The following is a 20252-nucleotide window of genomic DNA, read 5'->3' as shown; positions in this document are numbered from 1 at the left end:
CATTGCCATGTAATGTGATGCAATGCTATCTTTCTAGCTCTCCCTTTTTACTTCCTTTTGGATAAACAGACATATTAGGCAAGCATTTTGGAGCTTTCACCTAAATAACTACAGGTGGTGAGATAAGCTGCACAATATAATTTACCTTTCAGTATATTGTTGCACACACACCATCTATTTAGCAAATGCCCTTGTTATCAACAGCAGCCTTTTAAACTCACCTGAGCTAACAGGTATGTGCGCTGGTTACTCTGCTGCGCTTAAAATTTCTTTTTTGGTTTGCTACAATGCCTTTTCTGAAACGTTGTCTCCTTCTGCTGGAACACTGACTTCTTTCATTTAATGCCTGCAGACTATAAAAGAGAACCCAACCCAAAAAGTTTGGTTGATTAGTCTGTGGCATTCTGTTAAACTGTTGCTTATGGCGGTCTCTGTGAGCTTCTCAGCGACATTCAGCCAGCAAGGTATCCTGCCTGCAGTAGATGGAATGTGGCAATGGAACGCTGGCTGCGCGTGTCATAATAGGCTCTGAGCCTTTATATACCTGTGCACAGCAGCAGCCACCTTCAGTCTGCTGCTGGACAGCCAGCAGCAGCAGCAGCAGGAGAGGTATGTAATCAGGAGCCCTCCTGCTAAGGGTAGACAGCTGCTCGTTCCACCCCACCCCCCGCCTTAATTGGTTCTCCTCCCTTCCAACGGTGTTGAGGCGGGTGGGAACAGCAGGGGGTGAAGGTGCTGTGTTTAAAGAGGTGGAGTTATGCAGATCTAAAACGCGTGGATTGCAGCAGCAGCAAGCCGAAAAGTGCAGGCATGTAAGGGATCTAGAGGTTGACAACATGTCTTCTTAACGGGAGTCCAGGAGCTCATCTCCACAAATGGACTTTTTAGGATCCTTGGGTGGCTCCGTAGTTTGAAACCAATTCTGGTTATCGCTTCTCGGCCTTTTGGCTAAGATCAAGTGTAGTATCTGTTCTTATCAGTTTAATATCTGATACGTCCCCTATCTGGGGACCATATATTAAATGGATTTTTAGAACAGGGAGATGGAAAAAGAGCTTGCTCTGTCCACTCCACGCATTGACCTGGTATTGCAGTATCTCCAGGACCGGTGCACCCCTTCTTTAATGCAGTTTCTAAAATCAGAAAGAATTGAATTCAATGTTTTTTGTTCATTTTGCTTGTTTGTCGGATTTTGGGATGGACTCTTTGGCTTTGCTTTTCTTCTCCTCATTGGATTTTTCATGTTCAAAGTTGCAGAAGCCAGATTACAAGCTCATTTTGGTTCAACTTCAGCAACTGTGCATTGCATTGCCATGTAATGTGATGCAATGCTATCTTTCTAGCTCTCCCTTTTTACTTCCTTTTGGATAAACAGACATATTAGGCAAGCATTTTGGAGCTTTCACCTAAATAACTACAGGTGGTGAGATAAGCTGCACAATATAATTGACCTTTCAGTATATTGTTGCACACACACCATCTATTTAGCAAATGCCCTTGTTATCAACAGCAGCCTTTTAAACTCACCTGAGCTAACAGGTATGTGCGCTGGTTACTCTGCTGCGCTTAAAATTTCTTTTTTGGTTTGCTACAATGCCTTTTCTGAAACGTTGTCTCCTTCTGCTGGAACACTGACTTCTTTCATTTAATGCCTGCAGACTATAAAAGAGAACCCAACCCAAAAAGTTTGGTTGATTAGTCTGTGGCATTCTGTTAAACTGTTGCTTATGGCAGTCTCTGTGAGCTTCTCAGCGACATTCAGCCAGCCAGGTATCCTGCCTGCAGTAGATGGAATGTGGCAATGGAACGCTGGCTGCGCGTGTCATAATAGGCTCTGAGCCTTTATATACCTGTGCACAGCAGCAGCCACCTTCAGTCTGCTGCTGGACAGCCAGCAGCAGCAGCAGCAGGAGAGGTATGTAATCAGGAGCCCTCCTGCTAAGGGTAGACAGCTGCTCGTTCCACCCCACCCCCCGCCTTAATTGGTTCTCCTCCCTTCCAACGGTGTTGAGGCGGGTGGGAACAGCAGGGGGTGAAGGTGCTGTGTTTAAAGAGGTGGAGTTATGCAGATCTAAAACGCGTGGATTGCAGCAGCAGCAAGCCGAAAAGTGCAGGCATGTAAGGGATCTAGAGGTTGACAACATGTCTTCTTAACGGGAGTCCAGGAGCTCATCTCCACAAATGGACTTTTTAGGATCCTTGGGTGGCTCCGTAGTTTGAAACCAATTCTGGTTATCGCTTCTCGGCCTTTTGGCTAAGATCAAGTGTAGTATCTGTTCTTATCAGTTTAATATCTGATACGTCCCCTATCTGGGGACCATATATTAAATGGATTTTTAGAACAGGGAGATGGAAAAAGAGCTTGCTCTGTCCACTCCACGCATTGACCTGGTATTGCAGTATCTCCAGGACCGGTGCACCCCTTCTTTAATGCAGTTTCTAAAATCAGAAAGAATTGAATTCAATGTTTTTTGTTCATTTTGCTTGTTTGTCGGATTTTGGGATGGACTCTTTGGCTCTGCTTTTCTTCTCCTCATTGGATTTTTCATGTTCAAAGTTGCAGAAGCCAGATTACAAGCTCATTTTGGTTCAACTTCAGCAACTGTGCATTGCATTGCCATGTAATGTGATGCAATGCTATCTTTCTAGCTCTCCCTTTTTACTTCCTTTTGGATAAACAGACATATTAGGCAAGCATTTTGGAGCTTTCACCTAAATAACTACAGGTGGTGAGATAAGCTGCACAATATTATTGACCTTTCAGTATATTGTTGCACACACACCATCTATTTAGCAAATGCCCTTGTTATCAACAGCAGCCTTTTAAACTCACCTGAGCTAACAGGTATGTGCGCTGGTTACTCTGCTGCGCTTAAAATTTCTTTTTTGGTTTGCTACAATGCCTTTTCTGAAACGTTGTCTCCTTCTGCTGGAACACTGACTTCTTTCATTTAATGCCTGCAGACTATAAAAGAGAACCCAACCCAAAAAGTTTGGTTGATTAGTCTGTGGCATTCTGTTAAACTGTTGCTTATGGCGGTCTCTGTGAGCTTCTCAGCGACATTCAGCCAGCCAGGTATCCTGCCTGCAGTAGATGGAATGTGGCAATGGAACGCTGGCTGCGCGTGTCATAATAGGCTCTGAGCCTTTATATACCTGTGCACAGCAGCAGCCACCTTCAGTCTGCTGCTGGACAGCCAGCAGCAGCAGCAGCAGGAGAGGTATGTAATCAGGAGCCCTCCTGCTAAGGGTAGACAGCTGCTCGTTCCACCCCACCCCCCGCCTTAATTGGTTCTCCTCCCTTCCAACGGTGTTGAGGCGGGTGGGAACAGCAGGGGGTGAAGGTGCTGTGTTTAAAGAGGTGGAGTTATGCAGATCTAAAACGCGTGGATTGCAGCAGCAGCAAGCCGAAAAGTGCAGGCATGTAAGGGATCTAGAGGTTGACAACATGTCTTCTTAACGGGAGTCCAGGAGCTCATCTCCACAAATGGACTTTTTACCATCCTTGGGTGGCTCCGTAGTTTGAAACCAATTCTGGTTATCGCTTCTCGGCCTTTTGGCTAAGATCAAGTGTAGTATCTGTTCTTATCAGTTTAATATCTGATACGTCCCCTATCTGGGGACCATATATTAAATGGATTTTTAGAACAGGGAGATGGAAAAAGAGTTTGCTCTGTCCACTCCACGCATTGACCTGGTATTGCAGTATCTCCAGGACCGGTGCACCCCTTCTTTAATGCAGTTTCTAAAATCAGAAAGAATTGAATTCAATGTTTTTTGTTCATTTTGCTTGTTTGTCGGATTTTGGGATGGACTCTTTGGCTCTGCTTTTCTTCTCCTCATTGGATTTTTCATGTTCAAAGTTGCAGAAGCCAGATTACAAGCTCATTTTGGTTCAACTTCAGCAACTGTGCATTGCATTGCCATGTAATGTGATGCAATGCTATCTTTCTAGCTCTCCCTTTTTACTTCCTTTTGGATAAACAGACATATTAGGCAAGCATTTTGGAGCTTTCACCTAAATAACTACAGGTGGTGAGATAAGCTGCACAATATAATTGACCTTTCAGTATATTGTTGCACACACACCATCTATTTAGCAAATGCCCTTGTTATCAACAGCAGCCTTTTAAACTCACCTGAGCTAACAGGTATGTGCGCTGGTTACTCTGCTGCGCTTAAAATTTCTTTTTTGGTTTGCTACAATGCCTTTTCTGAAACGTTGTCTCCTTCTGCTGGAACACTGACTTCTTTCATTTAATGCCTGCAGACTATAAAAGAGAACCCAACCCAAAAAGTTTGGTTGATTAGTCTGTGGCATTCTGTTAAACTGTTGCTTATGGCGGTCTCTGTGAGCTTCTCAGCGACATTCAGCCAGCCAGGTATCCTGCCTGCAGTAGATGGAATGTGGCAATGGAACGCTGGCTGCGCGTGTCATAATAGGCTCTGAGCCTTTATATACCTGTGCACAGCAGCAGCCACCTTCAGTCTGCTGCTGGACAGCCAGCAGCAGCAGCAGCAGGAGAGGTATGTAATCAGGAGCCCTCCTGCTAAGGGTAGACAGCTGCTCGTTCCACCCCACCCCCCGCCTTAATTGGTTCTCCTCCCTTCCAACGGTGTTGAGGCGGGTGGGAACAGCAGGGGGTGAAGGTGCTGTGTTTAAAGAGGTGGAGTTATGCAGATCTAAAACGCGTGGATTGCAGCAGCAGCAAGCCGAAAAGTGCAGGCATGTAAGGGATCTAGAGGTTGACAACATGTCTTCTTAACGGGAGTCCAGGAGCTCATCTCCACAAATGGACTTTTTAGGATCCTTGGGTGGCTCCGTAGTTTGAAACCAATTCTGGTTATCGCTTCTCGGCCTTTTGGCTAAGACCAAGTGTCTTGTCTGGGGTCCTTGAGTGTTTTCCCTTGGCCTTCCGGCATCGCCATCTTGATGGCTTAAGCCGGTTGCTGCTTTAGGGGGAGAACGAGGAGGAACGAGAGAGTGATCATAATGGGCGTGAAGATACGCTATGCTGGGACCGATGACAATCGGGTTCGCAATGCATTCCGCATTGAAGTTGATGCTGCTGTCAGAGAGCGTTTCAATCTGTCGTATATGGTGCACGAGGTGATCTTCAAAATCCTGGAAGTGACAAGAGAAAACATCGTCTGCCTGCAGGAATCCCGGAAAGAAGGACGGTATGTCTTGGTGTTGCAATCTATGGCGGCTTGCCGGAACCTGTATAAGAAGTTGAGGGAGCAGGAGAAGAATCCAACCTTGCATGGTTTGACTTTTACAGTCTTGTACTCCAAAGGTGATGTTCCCCTAGTCATATTTATGTATAATCCCTTTGTGCACGAACATGACATTGCGACTTTTCTTAAGAGGCATTGTGACTTTGTGAGCAACAGTCACAAAATCATGAACGAGGAGAACTTATGGACTGGCAAATACAGATATTTTGTCAGATTTGGGGAAAGTTCTTCGGAGCCTGGAGGTGTTCATTACCCTCCCCAAAGTTTCTCTATCGGGAGAGATAGGGGTATTCTCTTCTTTCCTGAGGCCCCAGTTTTTTGCAGGAAATGTAAGAAGTACGGACACTTACAAGAGGTTTGTACTGCTGTGCCTGTTTGCTCCAAGTGCAACCAAAGTGGGCATGTTGCTAAGGACTGTACCAATCCAATTGTTTGCAATGCTTGTGGCATGGAGGGGCATGCCTTTAAGGATTGTACTCGTCGTGCGAACGAGGGCAAGGCAAGGGCATACTCTGAGGTGGTCTCGAACTCTCCGAGGCCTAAGAGTGTGGCACCTGAGGCCGCAGTTTCTTCCAGGGTGAAGGTAGTGGAACAGCGTGTGGAGACTGCTCCAGTGAGGGCGTCTGCTGACCTACTGGTGGAGCCCGGGAGAGTGGAAGAGGTTCTGGCAGCTGAGATGGACATTTCTTCCTATCAGGGGGGTTTCATTGACTCCTTTTGTGAAGAACGTGAGGGAGCCTTGGAAATCCCAGGGGACCCAGCTCTCAGTTGGAGCAGTGAAAGTATGGATGAAGAGGGAGCTGGAGGTCAAGGAGACTTCACTGAGACTGGGGTGAGGTCTTCTGAGGATCCGGACCGCGCTAAGAATAAAAGGGCCCGGTTGTCTGAACCATCAAGTAGCCAATGCGTGGCAAGTCCGGTGAGTGAGCGGGATTACCCAGTGGTTTCTCTTTCTCCTGCGTCAACGGCTTACCTGGAGGAGAATTTGGAGTCCACTATCTTTCAGCTAAGTGGGAGTTCGCCGGATGACAAAGGATAAGGAAGGCATGTTTTTTTGCTGAGACTGGTGTTTCTGGTTTTTGAGCCAAAGAATGGTCTCTAAACCAAATTGGGACATTGCGTCCCTTAATGTAAGACTTTTAAAGTCTAGAGTTAGAAGATCTGTGATTCTGGACTTCTTACATAACCATTCTTTTGATATTATGTGTCTACAGGAGTGTGGTATAGAAGAACCCCTGGAAGACGCTGATTGGCCATATGGCCAGCATATCTGGTCTGGCTCTAGTGGGAATAAAAATGATGGAGTTGGGATAGTATTAAATAATAGAAATTTTGTTTTTGAATATTATAAGGTAATAGAGGTGGGTCGTTGCATCTCTGCAGTTGTGTGTGGGAGGGGGTGGAAAGTTAAAATTATAAATATTTATGGTCCTACAAAAAAAGAAGACAGGTTAAGTTTATTAGATAAATTATGTTTAGAATTACCTGGTAGGATCCCTGTGATAGTAACAGGTGATTTTAACTGTGTAACTGAGGGGAAAGTTGATGCCTCAGGAAAAAAATTGGCAAACATTATTTCTGATTTTTTCTTTTTTGATGCTGCTGAGGTTTATTTGGGGAAGCCACCACCACCAACCTATAAAGCTGACAGGGGTGGGATAACATCTAGGATTGATAGGATGTTTTTTTCTAAAAATATAATATGTGATGGTTTTTCTCAATTTTCAGTTCCTTTTTCGGACCATGTGTGCCTGAAAGGTGAGTTTAGAGGGGATTTAAGGCGGGTGCATGGGAGAGGTGTGTGGAAATTGAATGTGAGTTTGCTTGAGGATGAGAGAATTGTGAATGATTTTAAGAAAAAATATAGTTGGTGTAAATCTCAAAAGAGTAAGTTTGAAAGTGTGTTGGTGTGGTGGGATTGGATGAAGTATGAAGTGCAAAAGTTTTTTCGTCGATGGGGCTATAAAAAGGCTGCCATGGTTAGGAGTCAATATAAAGATTTAATGATGAGGGTGGAATGGCTGGAGAAAATGAGGATGTGTGGTGTGGATGTGGATGATTTGTTAAGAAGTGCGAGAGAGGATTTGAAGAGGACTTTGGAGAGGAAGGGAAGGGAAATAATTTTTAGGTCAAAGGTGGTCCATCTTGATAAAGATGAAAAGTGTTCAAGATATTTCTTTAAAAAAATAAATGGTAAGAAGGAGGGTATGGAGGAGATTTTTGATGTGGATGGTGTTTGTGTGAGTGGGGAGGATGTAATGAAGGAAGTGGTCACGTTTTATGCTGAGTTGTTTGGCAGGAAGTGGGTGGATGAGAGTTTGAAAGAAGAAGTGCTTAAGACTTTGGATTGTAAGGTGGATAAGGATGGATGTTCTGGTCTACGTGAGGCAGTGATTGAGGAGGAAGTTAAGAAAGCGGTGTTTGGTGCAAGGAAAAATGTGACGCCTGGGAAGGATGGTTTGCCTGTGGAGCTATATGTTATGATGTGGGAAGTGATGGGTATGGATTTAGTGGAAGTGTGTCAGTTTATGTGGGAGAATGGGATGCTTGCGGGTTCAATGAAGGAGGGAGTGGTGGTCTTAATCCATAAGAAAGGGGATAAAAGGTGTTTGAGTAATTGGAGGCCAATTACGCTTCTGAACGCCGATTACAAGGTATTCAGTAAAATTTTGGCGTGTCGGATGCGTGTGGTTATAGCTGATGTGATTGGTAAAGATCAAGTGTGTGCAGTGCCTGGTAGATGTATGACAGATAATCTGTGTCTTTTAAGAGATGTGTTGTGGGATTGTAAAGTAAGAAAGCAGAAGTGTATGGTGATGGCTGTTGACTTTGAAAAGGCGTTTGATCGCGTGTCTCATGTGTTTCTATTTGAGGTTTTGCGTAGAATGGGTTTTCCGGAGAAATTTGTGCGTGCCGTGAGAGGATTGTATGGGGAGGTGGTGAGTGAATTTCTGGTGAATGGGTTTTTGAGTGAGAAAGTGTGTATTAGGTCTGGTGTGAGGCAAGGTTGTCCCATGTCACCGGTATTATTTGTGTGTGTGATTGAGCCACTGCTGTGTATGATTCGGAAAGAGAAAGTGGTGCGTGGTTTGTTAGTGCCGGGGAGTGGTGGAATGACTGTGAAAGTCTTAGGATATATGGATGATGTAGTAGTGGTGAGTGAGAGTGTGGCCTCTATGGAGAGAGTAAAATTGTTGTTGAATTTTTTTTGTGGCGCGTCAGCGTTTCGTGTGAATTGGAACAAATGCATGTTTAAATGTTTTGGTGACAATAGGATTAAGATGGATGGTGTGGCTGGTGTGGATGGTGCAATTAAAGTGTTGGGAGTTTTTTTTAATGATGATTTGAAAGGTTATGAGAGTTGGGATGAATGTGGTGAGCGGATTGTGCGGAAGATGAATTTTTGGAAGTTACGTTCTTTGTCTTTGGTAGGGAAGGTTCTTATTATTAAGGCTGTTATTCTCCCTATTTTGCTTTATGTTTCTTGTATTTTTCCAGTGCCCTATAGGAAAATTAAAAAAGTGGAGAAACTAATTTTTGTGTTTTTTTGGGGCAGTAGGATGGAAAGACTTATGAGAGAGATTTTGTTTAAGCAATATTTGTATGGGGGACTGAAGTTTCCGAATATTGAAGTGTTTCTAACATTGCATTTTATTAAGACTACGGTCATTTTGATTGGGAAGAATAATAAAGGGGCATTTATGTGTAAGTATTTGGCTGGATGGATGCTGTATGGTCTGAATTGGGTGAAGCGTGATAAGAATGTGCCTGTTGCTTTTAAGTGTCCTGAGTGGTATGGTTTGATTGAGAAGTTTGTGAGGAAGAATGATTTGTTAGTAGTTGCAATGAAAGACTTTACGTTTGTTAAGAAGGTGATGGGGAAGATGTGTGTGAATGAGTGTGAGAGTAATGTGGTGGGGTTGCGTTCTATGGAAGTTGCGCGGGTATGGAAGAAGTTAAGCATTCAAGGTGTGTCGAATAGACAGCGAGATATAGTATGGATGGGCCTTCATAATATTTTGCCAGTGAGGGATTTTCAGAAGAAAAGAGATCTCATAAGATCTGCAGTATGTCCAAGGGATGGTTGTGGAGCGAATGAGACGGTGAGGCACCTTATGTGGGATTGTAATTTTGCGTATGATGTGTGGAAAGGTGTGGGTGGACTGTGTAAAGGGGTTGCTGGTGTGAAGTTTATTGATTGGAGAGTGGCTATGTTTGGTTTTGGTGCTAGTCGTCGTGGCCTAGACAGGATGATGTGGTTTATTATGGTGTGTGTGCAGGAGAGCTTGTGGGATGTGAGAAATTTGTGTGTGTTTAAAAGAGTAAATTTAACAGTAAATGATTGTATTAGGTTGATCTTAGCAAGACTATATGTAATCTATTTGTGGGATACAAGAGAAGGTGGTGGTGGTGGAACAGATTCTGAAGGTGTGTGGAAATACCTTAAGTGGCAGGATATGGTTAAATACCGTTGATATTTTTTCTGGAAATTTCTCTGGCATAGGATTACTTGTTTGTATTTTTGTTGAATAATCCTTTAATAAAGAAACCACAATGATGTTTATGAAGTGGCAGTATAACTTATGACGAAGTCTGGTTATCTGTTTGCTTATATCTAAACCTGAGTGGTTTTAAAAAAAAAAAAAAAAAAAAAAAAAAAAAATCTGTTCTTATCAGTTTAATATCTGATACGTCCCCTATCTGGGGACCATATATTAAATGGATTTTTAGAACAGGGAGATGGAAAAAGAGCTTGCTCTGTCCACTCCACGCATTGACCTGGTATTGCAGTATCTCCAGGACCGGTGCACCCCTTCTTTAATGCAGTTTCTAAAATCAGAAAGAATTGAATTCAATGTTTTTTGTTCATTTTGCTTGTTTGTCGGATTTTGGGATGGACTCTTTGGCTCTGCTTTTCTTCTCCTCATTGGATTTTTCATGTTCAAAGTTGCAGAAGCCAGATTACAAGCTCATTTTGGTTCAACTTCAGCAACTGTGCATTGCATTGCCATGTAATGTGATGCAATGCTATCTTTCTAGCTCTCCCTTTTTACTTCCTTTTGGATAAACAGACATATTAGGCAAGCATTTTGGAGCTTTCACCTAAATAACTACAGGTGGTGAGATAAGCTGCACAATATAATTGACCTTTCAGTATATTGTTGCACACACACCATCTATTTAGCAAATGCCCTTGTTATCAACAGCAGCCTTTTAAACTCACCTGAGCTAACAGGTATGTGCGCTGGTTACTCTGCTGCGCTTAAAATTTCTTTTTTGGTTTGCTACAATGCCTTTTCTGAAACGTTGTCTCCTTCTGCTGGAACACTGACTTCTTTCATTTAATGCCTGCAGACTATAAAAGAGAACCCAACCCAAAAAGTTTGGTTGATTAGTCTGTGGCATTCTGTTAAACTGTTGCTTATGGCGGTCTCTGTGAGCTTCTCAGCGACATTCAGCCAGCCAGGTATCCTGCCTGCAGTAGATGGAATGTGGCAATGGAACGCTGGCTGCGCGTGTCATAATAGGCTCTGAGCCTTTATATACCTGTGCACAGCAGCAGCCACCTTCAGTCTGCTGCTGGACAGCCAGCAGCAGCAGCAGGAGAGGTATGTAATCAGGAGCCCTCCTGCTAAGGGTAGACAGCTGCTCGTTCCACCCCACCCCCATCCTTAATTGGTTCTCCTCCCTTCCAACGGTGTTGAGGCGGGTGGGAACAGCAGGGGGTGAAGGTGCTGTGTTTAAAGAGGTGGAGTTATGCAGATCTAAAACGCGTGGATTGCAGCAGCAGCAAGCCGAAAAGTGCAGGCATGTAAGGGATCTAGAGGTTGACAACATGTCTTCTTAACGGGAGTCCAGGAGCTCATCTCCACAAATGGACTTTTTAGGATCCTTGGGTGGCTCCGTAGTTTGAAACCAATTCTGGTTATCGCTTCTCGGCCTTTTGGCTAAGATCAAGTGTAGTATCTGTTCTTATCAGTTTAATATCTGATACGTCCCCTATCTGGGGACCATATATTAAATGGATTTTTAGAACAGGGAGATGGAAAAAGAGCTTGCTCTGTCCACTCCACGCATTGACCTGGTATTGCAGTATCTCCAGGACCGGTGCACCCCTTCTTTAATGCAGTTTCTAAAATCAGAAAGAATTGAATTCAATGTTTTTTGTTCATTTTGCTTGTTTGTCGGATTTTGGGATGGACTCTTTGGCTCTGCTTTTCTTCTCCTCATTGGATTTTTCATGTTCAAAGTTGCAGAAGCCAGATTACAAGCTCATTTTGGTTCAACTTCAGCAACTGTGCATTGCATTGCCATGTAATGTGATGCAATGCTATCTTTCTAGCTCTCCCTTTTTACTTCCTTTTGGATAAACAGACATATTAGGCAAGCATTTTGGAGCTTTCACCTAAATAACTACAGGTGGTGAGATAAGCTGCACAATATAATTGACCTTTCAGTATATTGTTGCACACACACCATCTATTTAGCAAATGCCCTTGTTATCAACAGCAGCCTTTTAAACTCACCTGAGCTAACAGGTATGTGCGCTGGTTACTCTGCTGCGCTTAAAATTTCTTTTTTGGTTTGCTACAATGCCTTTTCTGAAACGTTGTCTCCTTCTGCTGGAACACTGACTTCTTTCATTTAATGCCTGCAGACTATAAAAGAGAACCCAACCCAAAAAGTTTGGTTGATTAGTCTGTGGCATTCTGTTAAACTGTTGCTTATGGCGGTCTCTGTGAGCTTCTCAGCGACATTCAGCCAGCCAGGTATCCTGCCTGCAGTAGATGGAATGTGGCAATGGAACGCTGGCTGCGCGTGTCATAATAGGCTCTGAGCCTTTATATACCTGTGCACAGCAGCAGCCACCTTCAGTCTGCTGCTGGACAGCCAGCAGCAGCAGCAGCAGGAGAGGTATGTAATCAGGAGCCCTCCTGCTAAGGGTAGACAGCTGCTCGTTCCACCCCACCCCCATCCTTAATTGGTTCTCCTCCCTTCCAACGGTGTTGAGGCGGGTGGGAACAGCAGGGGGTGAAGGTGCTGTGTTTAAAGAGGTGGAGTTATGCAGATCTAAAACGCGTGGATTGCAGCAGCAGCAAGCCGAAAAGTGCAGGCATGTAAGGGATCTAGAGGTTGACAACATGTCTTCTTAACGGGAGTCCAGGAGCTCATCTCCACAAATGGACTTTTCAGGATCCTTGGGTGGCTCCGTAGTTTGAAACCAATTCTGGTTATCGCTTCTCGGCCTTTTGGCTAAGATCAAGTGTAGTATCTGTTCTTATCAGTTTAATATCTGATACGTCCCCTATCTGGGGACCATATATTAAATGGATTTTTAGAACAGGGAGATGGAAAAAGAGCTTGCTCTGTCCACTCCACGCATTGACCTGGTATTGCAGTATCTCCAGGACCGGTGCACCCCTTCTTTAATGCAGTTTCTAAAATCAGAAAGAATTGAATTCAATGTTTTTTGTTCATTTTGCTTGTTTGTCGGATTTTGGGATGGACTCTTTGGCTTTGCTTTTCTTCTCCTCATTGGATTTTTCATGTTCAAAGTTGCAGAAGCCAGATTACAAGCTCATTTTGGTTCAACTTCAGCAACTGTGCATTGCATTGCCATGTAATGTGATGCAATGCTATCTTTCTAGCTCTCCCTTTTTACTTCCTTTTGGATAAACAGACATATTAGGCAAGCATTTTGGAGCTTTCACCTAAATAACTACAGGTGGTGAGATAAGCTGCACAATATAATTGACCTTTCAGTATATTGTTGCACACACACCATCTATTTAGCAAATGCCCTTGTTATCAACAGCAGCCTTTTAAACTCACCTGAGCTAACAGGTATGTGCGCTGGTTACTCTGCTGCGCTTAAAATTTCTTTTTTGGTTTGCTACAATGCCTTTTCTGAAACGTTGTCTCCTTCTGCTGGAACACTGACTTCTTTCATTTAATGCCTGCAGACTATAAAAGAGAACCCAACCCAAAAAGTTTGGTTGATTAGTCTGTGGCATTCTGTTAAACTGTTGCTTATGGCGGTCTCTGTGAGCTTCTCAGCGACATTCAGCCAGCCAGGTATCCTGCCTGCAGTAGATGGAATGTGGCAATGGAACGCTGGCTGCGCGTGTCATAATAGGCTCTGAGCCTTTATATACCTGTGCACAGCAGCAGCCACCTTCAGTCTGCTGCTGGACAGCCAGCAGCAGCAGCAGCAGGAGAGGTATGTAATCAGGAGCCCTCCTGCTAAGGGTAGACAGCTGCTCGTTCCACCCCACCCCCATCCTTAATTGGTTCTCCTCCCTTCCAACGGTGTTGAGGCGGGTGGGAACAGCAGGGGGTGAAGGTGCTGTGTTTAAAGAGGTGGAGTTATGCAGATCTAAAACGCGTGGATTGCAGCAGCAGCAAGCCGAAAAGTGCAGGCATGTAAGGGATCTAGAGGTTGACAACATGTCTTCTTAACGGGAGTCCAGGAGCTCATCTCCACAAATGGACTTTTTAGGATCCTTGGGTGGCTCCGTAGTTTGAAACCAATTCTGGTTATCGCTTCTCGGCCTTTTGGCTAAGATCAAGTGTAGTATCTGTTCTTATCAGTTTAATATCTGATACGTCCCCTATCTGGGGACCATATATTAAATGGATTTTTAGAACAGGGAGATGGAAAAAGAGCTTGCTCTGTCCACTCCACGCATTGACCTGGTATTGCAGTATCTCCAGGACCGGTGCACCCCTTCTTTAATGCAGTTTCTAAAATCAGAAAGAATTGAATTCAATGTTTTTTGTTCATTTTGCTTGTTTGTCGGATTTTGGGATGGACTCTTTGGCTCTGCTTTTCTTCTCCTCATTGGATTTTTCATGTTCAAAGTTGCAGAAGCCAGATTACAAGCTCATTTTGGTTCAACTTCAGCAACTGTGCATTGCATTGCCATGTAATGTGATGCAATGCTTTCTTTCTAGCTCTCCCTTTTTACTTCCTTTTGGATAAACAGACATATTAGGCAAGCATTTTGGAGCTTTCACCTAAATAACTACAGGTGGTGAGATAAGCTGCACAATATAATTGACCTTTCAGTATATTGTTGCACACACACCATCTATTTAGCAAATGCCCTTGTTATCAACAGCAGCCTTTTAAACTCACCTGAGCTAACAGGTATGTGCGCTGGTTACTCTGCTGCGCTTAAAATTTCTTTTTTGGTTTGCTACAATGCCTTTTCTGAAACGTTGTCTCCTTCTGCTGGAACACTGACTTCTTTCATTTAATGCCTGCAGACTATAAAAGAGAACCCAACCCAAAAAGTTTGGTTGATTAGTCTGTGGCATTCTGTTAAACTGTTGCTTATGGCGGTCTCTGTGAGCTTCTCAGCGACATTCAGCCAGCCAGGTATCCTGCCTGCAGTAGATGGAATGTGGCAATGGAACGCTGGCTGCGCGTGTCATAATAGGCTCTGAGCCTTTATATACCTGTGCACAGCAGCAGCCACCTTCAGTCTGCTGCTGGACAGCCAGCAGCAGCAGCAGCAGGAGAGGTATGTAATCAGGAGCCCTCCTGCTAAGGGTAGACAGCTGCTCGTTCCACCCCACCCCCCGCCTTAATTGGTTCTCCTCCCTTCCAACGGTGTTGAGGCGGGTGGGAACAGCAGGGGGTGAAGGTGCTGTGTTTAAAGAGGTGGAGTTATGCAGATCTAAAACGCGTGGATTGCAGCAGCAGCAAGCCGAAAAGTGCAGGCATGTAAGGGATCTAGAGGTTGACAACATGTCTTCTTAACGGGAGTCCAGGAGCTCATCTCCACAAATGGACTTTTTAGGATCCTTGGGTGGCTCCGTAGTTTGAAACCAATTCTCGTTATCGCTTCTCGGCCTTTTGGCTAAGATCAAGTGTAGTATCTGTTCTTATCAGTTTAATATCTGATACGTCCCCTATCTGGGGACCATATATTAAATGGATTTTTAGAACAGGGAGATGGAAAAAGAGCTTGCTCTGTCCACTTCACGCATTGACCTGGTATTGCAGTATCTCCAGGACCGGTGCACCCCTTCTTTAATGCAGTTTCTAAAATCAGAAAGAATTGAATTCAATGTTTTTTGTTCATTTTGCTTGTTTGTCGGATTTTGGGATGGACTCTTTGGCTCTGCTTTTCTTCTCCTCATTGGATTTTTCATGTTCAAAGTTGCAGAAGCCAGATTACAAGCTCATTTTGGTTCAACTTCAGCAACTGTGTATTGCATTGCCATGTAATGTGATGCAATGCTATCTTTCTAGCTCTCCCTTTTTACTTCCTTTTGGATAAACAGACATATTAGGCAAGCATTTTGGAGCTTTCACCTAAATAACTACAGGTGGTGAGATAAGCTGCACAATATAATTGACCTTTCAGTATATTGTTGCACACACACCATCTATTTAGCAAATGCCCTTGTTATCAACAGCAGCCTTTTAAACTCACCTGAGCTAACAGGTATGTGCGCTGGTTACTCTGCTGCGCTTAAAATTTCTTTTTTGGTTTGCTACAATGCCTTTTCTGAAACGTTGTCTCCTTCTGCTGGAACACTGACTTCTTTCATTTAATGCCTGCAGACTATAAAAGAGAACCCAACCCAAAAAGTTTGGTTGATTAGTCTGTGGCATTCTGTTAAACTGTTGCTTATGGCGGTCTCTGTGAGCTTCTCAGCGACATTCAGCCAGCCAGGTATCCTGCCTGCAGTAGATGGAATGTGGCAATGGAACGCTGGCTGCGCGTGTCATAATAGGCTCTGAGCCTTTATATACCTGTGCACAGCAGCAGCCACCTTCAGTCTGCTGCTGGACAGCCAGCAGCAGCAGCAGCAGGAGAGGTATGTAATCAGGAGCCCTCCTGCTAAGGGTAGACAGCTGCTCGTTCCACCCCACCCCCCGCCTTAATTGGTTCTCCTCCCTTCCAACGGTGTTGAGGCGGGTGGGAACAGCAGGGGGTGAAGGTGCTGTGTTTAAAGAGGTGGAGTTATGCAGATCTAAAACGCGTGGATTGCAGCAGCAGCAAGCCGAAAAGTGCAGGCATGTAAGGGATCTAGAGGTTGACAACATGTCTTCTTAACGGGAGTCCAGGAGCTCATCTCCACAAATGGACTTTTTAGGATCCTTGGGTGGCTCCGTAGTTTGAAACCAATTCTGGTTATCGCTTCTCGGCCTTTTGGCTAAGATCAAGTGTAGTATCTGTTCTTATCAGTTTAATATCTGATACGTCCCCTATCTGGGGACCATATATTAAATGGATTTTTAGAACAGGGAGATGGAAAAAGAGCTTGCTCTGTCCACTCCACGCATTGACCTGGTATTGCAGTATCTCCAGGACCGGTGCACCCCTTCTTTAATGCAGTTTCTAAAATCAGAAAGAATTGAATTCAATGTTTTTTGTTCATTTTGCTTGTTTGTCGGATTTTGGGATGGACTCTTTGGCTCTGCTTTTCTTCTCCTCATTGGATTTTTCATGTTCAAAGTTGCAGAAGCCAGATTACAAGCTCATTTTGGTTCAACTTCAGCAACTGTGCATTGCATTGCCATGTAATGTGATGCAATGCTATCTTTCTAGCTCTCCCTTTTTACTTCCTTTTGGATAAACAGACATATTAGGCAAGCATTTTGGAGCTTTCACCTAAATAACTACAGGTGGTGAGATAAGCTGCACAATATAATTGACCTTTCAGTATATTGTTGCACACACACCATCTATTTAGCAAATGCCCTTGTTATCAACAGCAGCCTTTTAAACTCACCTGAGCTAACAGGTATGTGCGCTGGTTACTCTGCTGCGCTTAAAATTTCTTTTTTGGTTTGCTACAATGCCTTTTCTGAAACGTTGTCTCCTTCTGCTGGAACACTGACTTCTTTCATTTAATGCCTGCAGACTATAAAAGAGAACCCAACCCAAAAAGTTTGGTTGATTAGTCTGTGGCATTCTGTTAAACTGTTGCTTATGGCGGTCTCTGTGAGCTTCTCAGCGACATTCAGCCAGCCAGGTATCCTGCCTGCAGTAGATGGAATGTGGCAATGGAACGCTGGCTGCGCGTGTCATAATAGGCTCTGAGCCTTTATATACCTGTGCACAGCAGCAGCCACCTTCAGTCTGCTGCTGGACAGCCAGCAGCAGCAGCAGCAGGAGAGGTATGTAATCAGGAGCCCTCCTGCTAAGGGTAGACAGCTGCTCGTTCCACCCCACCCCCCGCCTTAATTGGTTCTCCTCCCTTCCAACGGTGTTGAGGCGGGTGGGAACAGCAGGGGGTGAAGGTGCTGTGTTTAAAGAGGTGGAGTTATGCAGATCTAAAACGCGTGGATTGCAGCAGCAGCAAGCCGAAAAGTGCAGGCATGTAAGGGATCTAGAGGTTGACAACATGTCTTCTTAACGGGAGTCCAGGAGCTCATCTCCACAAATGGACTTTTTAGGATCCTTGGGTGGCTCCGTAGTTTGAAACCAATTCTGGTTATCGCTTCTCGGCCTTTTGGCTAAGATCAAGTGTCGTATCTGTTCTTATCAGTTTAATATCTGATACGTCCCCTATCTGGGGACCATATATTAAATGGATTTTTAGAACAGGGAGATGGAAAAAGAGCTTGCTCTGTCCACTCCACGCATTGACCTGGTATTGCAGTATCTCCAGGACCGGTGCACCCCTTCTTTAATGCAGTTTCTAAAATCAGAAAGAATTGAATTCAATGTTTTTTGTTCATTTTGCTTGTTTGTCGGATTTTGGGATGGACTCTTTGGCTCTGCTTTTCTTCTCCTCATTGGATTTTTCATGTTCAAAGTTGCAGAAGCCAGATTACAAGCTCATTTTGGTTCAACTTCAGCAACTGTGCATTGCATTGCCATGTAATGTGATGCAATGCTATCTTTCTAGCTCTCCCTTTTTACTTCCTTTTGGATAAACAGACATATTAGGCAAGCATTTTGGAGCTTTCACCTAAATAACTACAGGTGGTGAGATAAGCTGCACAATATAATTGACCTTTCAGTATATTGTTGCACACACACCATCTATTTAGCAAATGCCCTTGTTATCAACAGCAGCCTTTTAAACTCACCTGAGCTAACAGGTATGTGCGCTGGTTACTCTGCTGCGCTTAAAATTTCTTTTTTGGTTTGCTACAATGCCTTTTCTGAAACGTTGTCTCCTTCTGCTGGAACACTGACTTCTTTCATTTAATGCCTGCAGACTATAAAAGAGAACCCAACCCAAAAAGTTTGGTTGATTAGTCTGTGGCATTCTGTTAAACTGTTGCTTATGGCGGTCTCTGTGAGCTTCTCAGCGACATTCAGCCAGCCAGGTATCCTGCCTGCAGTAGATGGAATGTGGCAATGGAACGCTGGCTGCGCGTGTCATAATAGGCTCTGAGCCTTTATATACCTGTGCACAGCAGCAGCCACCTTCAGTCTGCTGCTGGACAGCCAGCAGCAGCAGCAGCAGGAGAGGTATGTAATCAGGAGCCCTCCTGCTAAGGGTAGACAGCTGCTCGTTCCACCCCACCCCCCGCCTTAATTGGTTCTCCTCCCTTCCAACGGTGTTGAGGCGGGTGGGAACAGCAGGGGGTGAAGGTGCTGTGTTTAAAGAGGTGGAGTTATGCAGATCTAAAACGCGTGGATTGCAGCAGCAGCAAGCCGAAAAGTGCAGGCATGTAAGGGATCTAGAGGTTGACAACATGTCTTCTTAACGGGAGTCCAGGAGCTCATCTCCACAAATGGACTTTTTAGGATCCTTGGGTGGCTCCGTAGTTTGAAACCAATTCTGGTTATCGCTTCTCGGCCTTTTGGCTAAGATCAAGTGTAGTATCTGTTCTTATCAGTTTAATATCTGATACGTCCCCTATCTGGGGACCATATATTAAATGGATTTTTAGAACAGGGAGATGGATAAAGAGCTTGCTCTGTCCACTCCACGCATTGACCTGGTATTGCAGTATCTCCAGGACCGGTGCACCCCTTCTTTAATGCAGTTTCTAAAATCAGAAAGAATTGAATTCAATGTTTTTTGTTCATTTTGCTTGTTTGTCGGATTTTGGGATGGACTCTTTGGCTCTGCTTTTCTTCTCCTCATTGGATTTTTCATGTTCAAAGTTGCAGAAGCCAGATTACAAGCTCATTTTGGTTCAACTTCAGCAACTGTGCATTGCATTGCCATGTAATGTGATGCAATGCTATCTTTCTAGCTCTCCCTTTTTACTTCCTTTTGGATAAACAGACATATTAGGCAAGCATTTTGGAGCTTTCACCTAAATAACTACAGGTGGTGAGATAAGCTGCACAATATAATTGACCTTTCAGTATATTGTTGCACACACACCATCTATTTAGCAAATGCCCTTGTTATCAACAGCAGCCTTTTAAACTCACCTGAGCTAACAGGTATGTGCGCTGGTTACTCTGCTGCGCTTAAAATTTCTTTTTTGGTTTGCTACAATGCCTTTTCTGAAACGTTGTCTCCTTCTGCTGGAACACTGACTTCTTTCATTTAATGCCTGCAGACTATAAAAGAGAACCCAACCCAAAAAGTTTGGTTGATTAGTCTGTGGCATTCTGTTAAACTGTTGCTTATGGCGGTCTCTGTGAGCTTCTCAGCGACATTCAGCCAGCCAGGTATCCTGCCTGCAGTAGATGGAATGTGGCAATGGAACGCTGGCTGCGCGTGTCATATTAGGCTCTGAGCCTTTATATACCTGTGCACAGCAGCAGCCACCTTCAGTCTGCTGCTGGACAGCCAGCAGCAGCAGCAGCAGGAGAGGTATGTAATCAGGAGCCCTCCTGCTAAGGGTAGACAGCTGCTCGTTCCACCCCACCCCCCGCCTTAATTGGTTCTCCTCCCTTCCAACGGTGTTGAGGCGGGTGGGAACAGCAGGGGGTGAAGGTGCTGTGTTTAAAGAGGTGGAGTTATGCAGATCTAAAACGCGTGGATTGCAGCAGCAGCAAGCCGAAAAGTGCAGGCATGTAAGGGATCTAGAGGTTGACAACATGTCTTCTTAACGGGAGTCCAGGAGCTCATCTCCA

General features: G+C 44.4%; 10 non-coding genes and 1 pseudogene across 10 annotated transcripts; all 11 read left to right on the top strand.

The window, feature by feature from the left end:
- Positions 1 to 928: 928 nt before the first annotated feature.
- Positions 929 to 1119, top strand: LOC141222498 (U2 spliceosomal RNA). The gene has a single exon (XR_012290267.1). It is a non-coding gene; the product is annotated as a U2 spliceosomal RNA (small nuclear RNA).
- A 1115-nt stretch (positions 1120 to 2234) lies between these two features.
- LOC141222496 (U2 spliceosomal RNA) lies at positions 2235 to 2425 on the top strand. The gene has a single exon (XR_012290266.1). It is a non-coding gene; the product is annotated as a U2 spliceosomal RNA (small nuclear RNA).
- Positions 2426 to 3540: 1115 nt separating this feature from the next.
- On the top strand, positions 3541 to 3731 carry LOC141222780 (U2 spliceosomal RNA). The gene has a single exon (XR_012290533.1). It is a non-coding gene; the product is annotated as a U2 spliceosomal RNA (small nuclear RNA).
- Positions 3732 to 9835: 6104 nt separating this feature from the next.
- LOC141222289 (U2 spliceosomal RNA) lies at positions 9836 to 10054 on the top strand (annotated as a pseudogene).
- Positions 10055 to 11166: 1112 nt separating this feature from the next.
- LOC141222495 (U2 spliceosomal RNA) lies at positions 11167 to 11357 on the top strand. The gene has a single exon (XR_012290265.1). It is a non-coding gene; the product is annotated as a U2 spliceosomal RNA (small nuclear RNA).
- Positions 11358 to 12472: 1115 nt separating this feature from the next.
- On the top strand, positions 12473 to 12663 carry LOC141222493 (U2 spliceosomal RNA). Its single transcript, XR_012290263.1, has one exon. It is a non-coding gene; the product is annotated as a U2 spliceosomal RNA (small nuclear RNA).
- A 1115-nt stretch (positions 12664 to 13778) lies between these two features.
- Positions 13779 to 13969, top strand: LOC141222492 (U2 spliceosomal RNA). Its single transcript, XR_012290262.1, has one exon. It is a non-coding gene; the product is annotated as a U2 spliceosomal RNA (small nuclear RNA).
- Positions 13970 to 15084: 1115 nt separating this feature from the next.
- Positions 15085 to 15275, top strand: LOC141222751 (U2 spliceosomal RNA). The gene has a single exon (XR_012290506.1). It is a non-coding gene; the product is annotated as a U2 spliceosomal RNA (small nuclear RNA).
- A 1115-nt stretch (positions 15276 to 16390) lies between these two features.
- Positions 16391 to 16581, top strand: LOC141222491 (U2 spliceosomal RNA). Its single transcript, XR_012290261.1, has one exon. It is a non-coding gene; the product is annotated as a U2 spliceosomal RNA (small nuclear RNA).
- Positions 16582 to 17696: 1115 nt separating this feature from the next.
- Positions 17697 to 17887, top strand: LOC141222798 (U2 spliceosomal RNA). Its single transcript, XR_012290551.1, has one exon. It is a non-coding gene; the product is annotated as a U2 spliceosomal RNA (small nuclear RNA).
- A 1115-nt stretch (positions 17888 to 19002) lies between these two features.
- Positions 19003 to 19193, top strand: LOC141222368 (U2 spliceosomal RNA). Its single transcript, XR_012290140.1, has one exon. It is a non-coding gene; the product is annotated as a U2 spliceosomal RNA (small nuclear RNA).
- The last annotated feature ends 1059 nt before the right edge of the window (positions 19194 to 20252 follow it).

The sequence above is a fragment of the Phyllobates terribilis genome, unplaced genomic scaffold (assembly GCF_046119375.1).
Source record: "Phyllobates terribilis strain yellow unplaced genomic scaffold, ASM4611937v1 Scaffold_361__1_contigs__length_1927384, whole genome shotgun sequence".
In the NCBI taxonomy this organism is placed as follows: domain Eukaryota; kingdom Metazoa; phylum Chordata; class Amphibia; order Anura; family Dendrobatidae; genus Phyllobates; species Phyllobates terribilis.
Note: the sequence above shows the minus strand (reverse complement) of the source record. Positions and strands in the feature narration are given on the sequence as shown.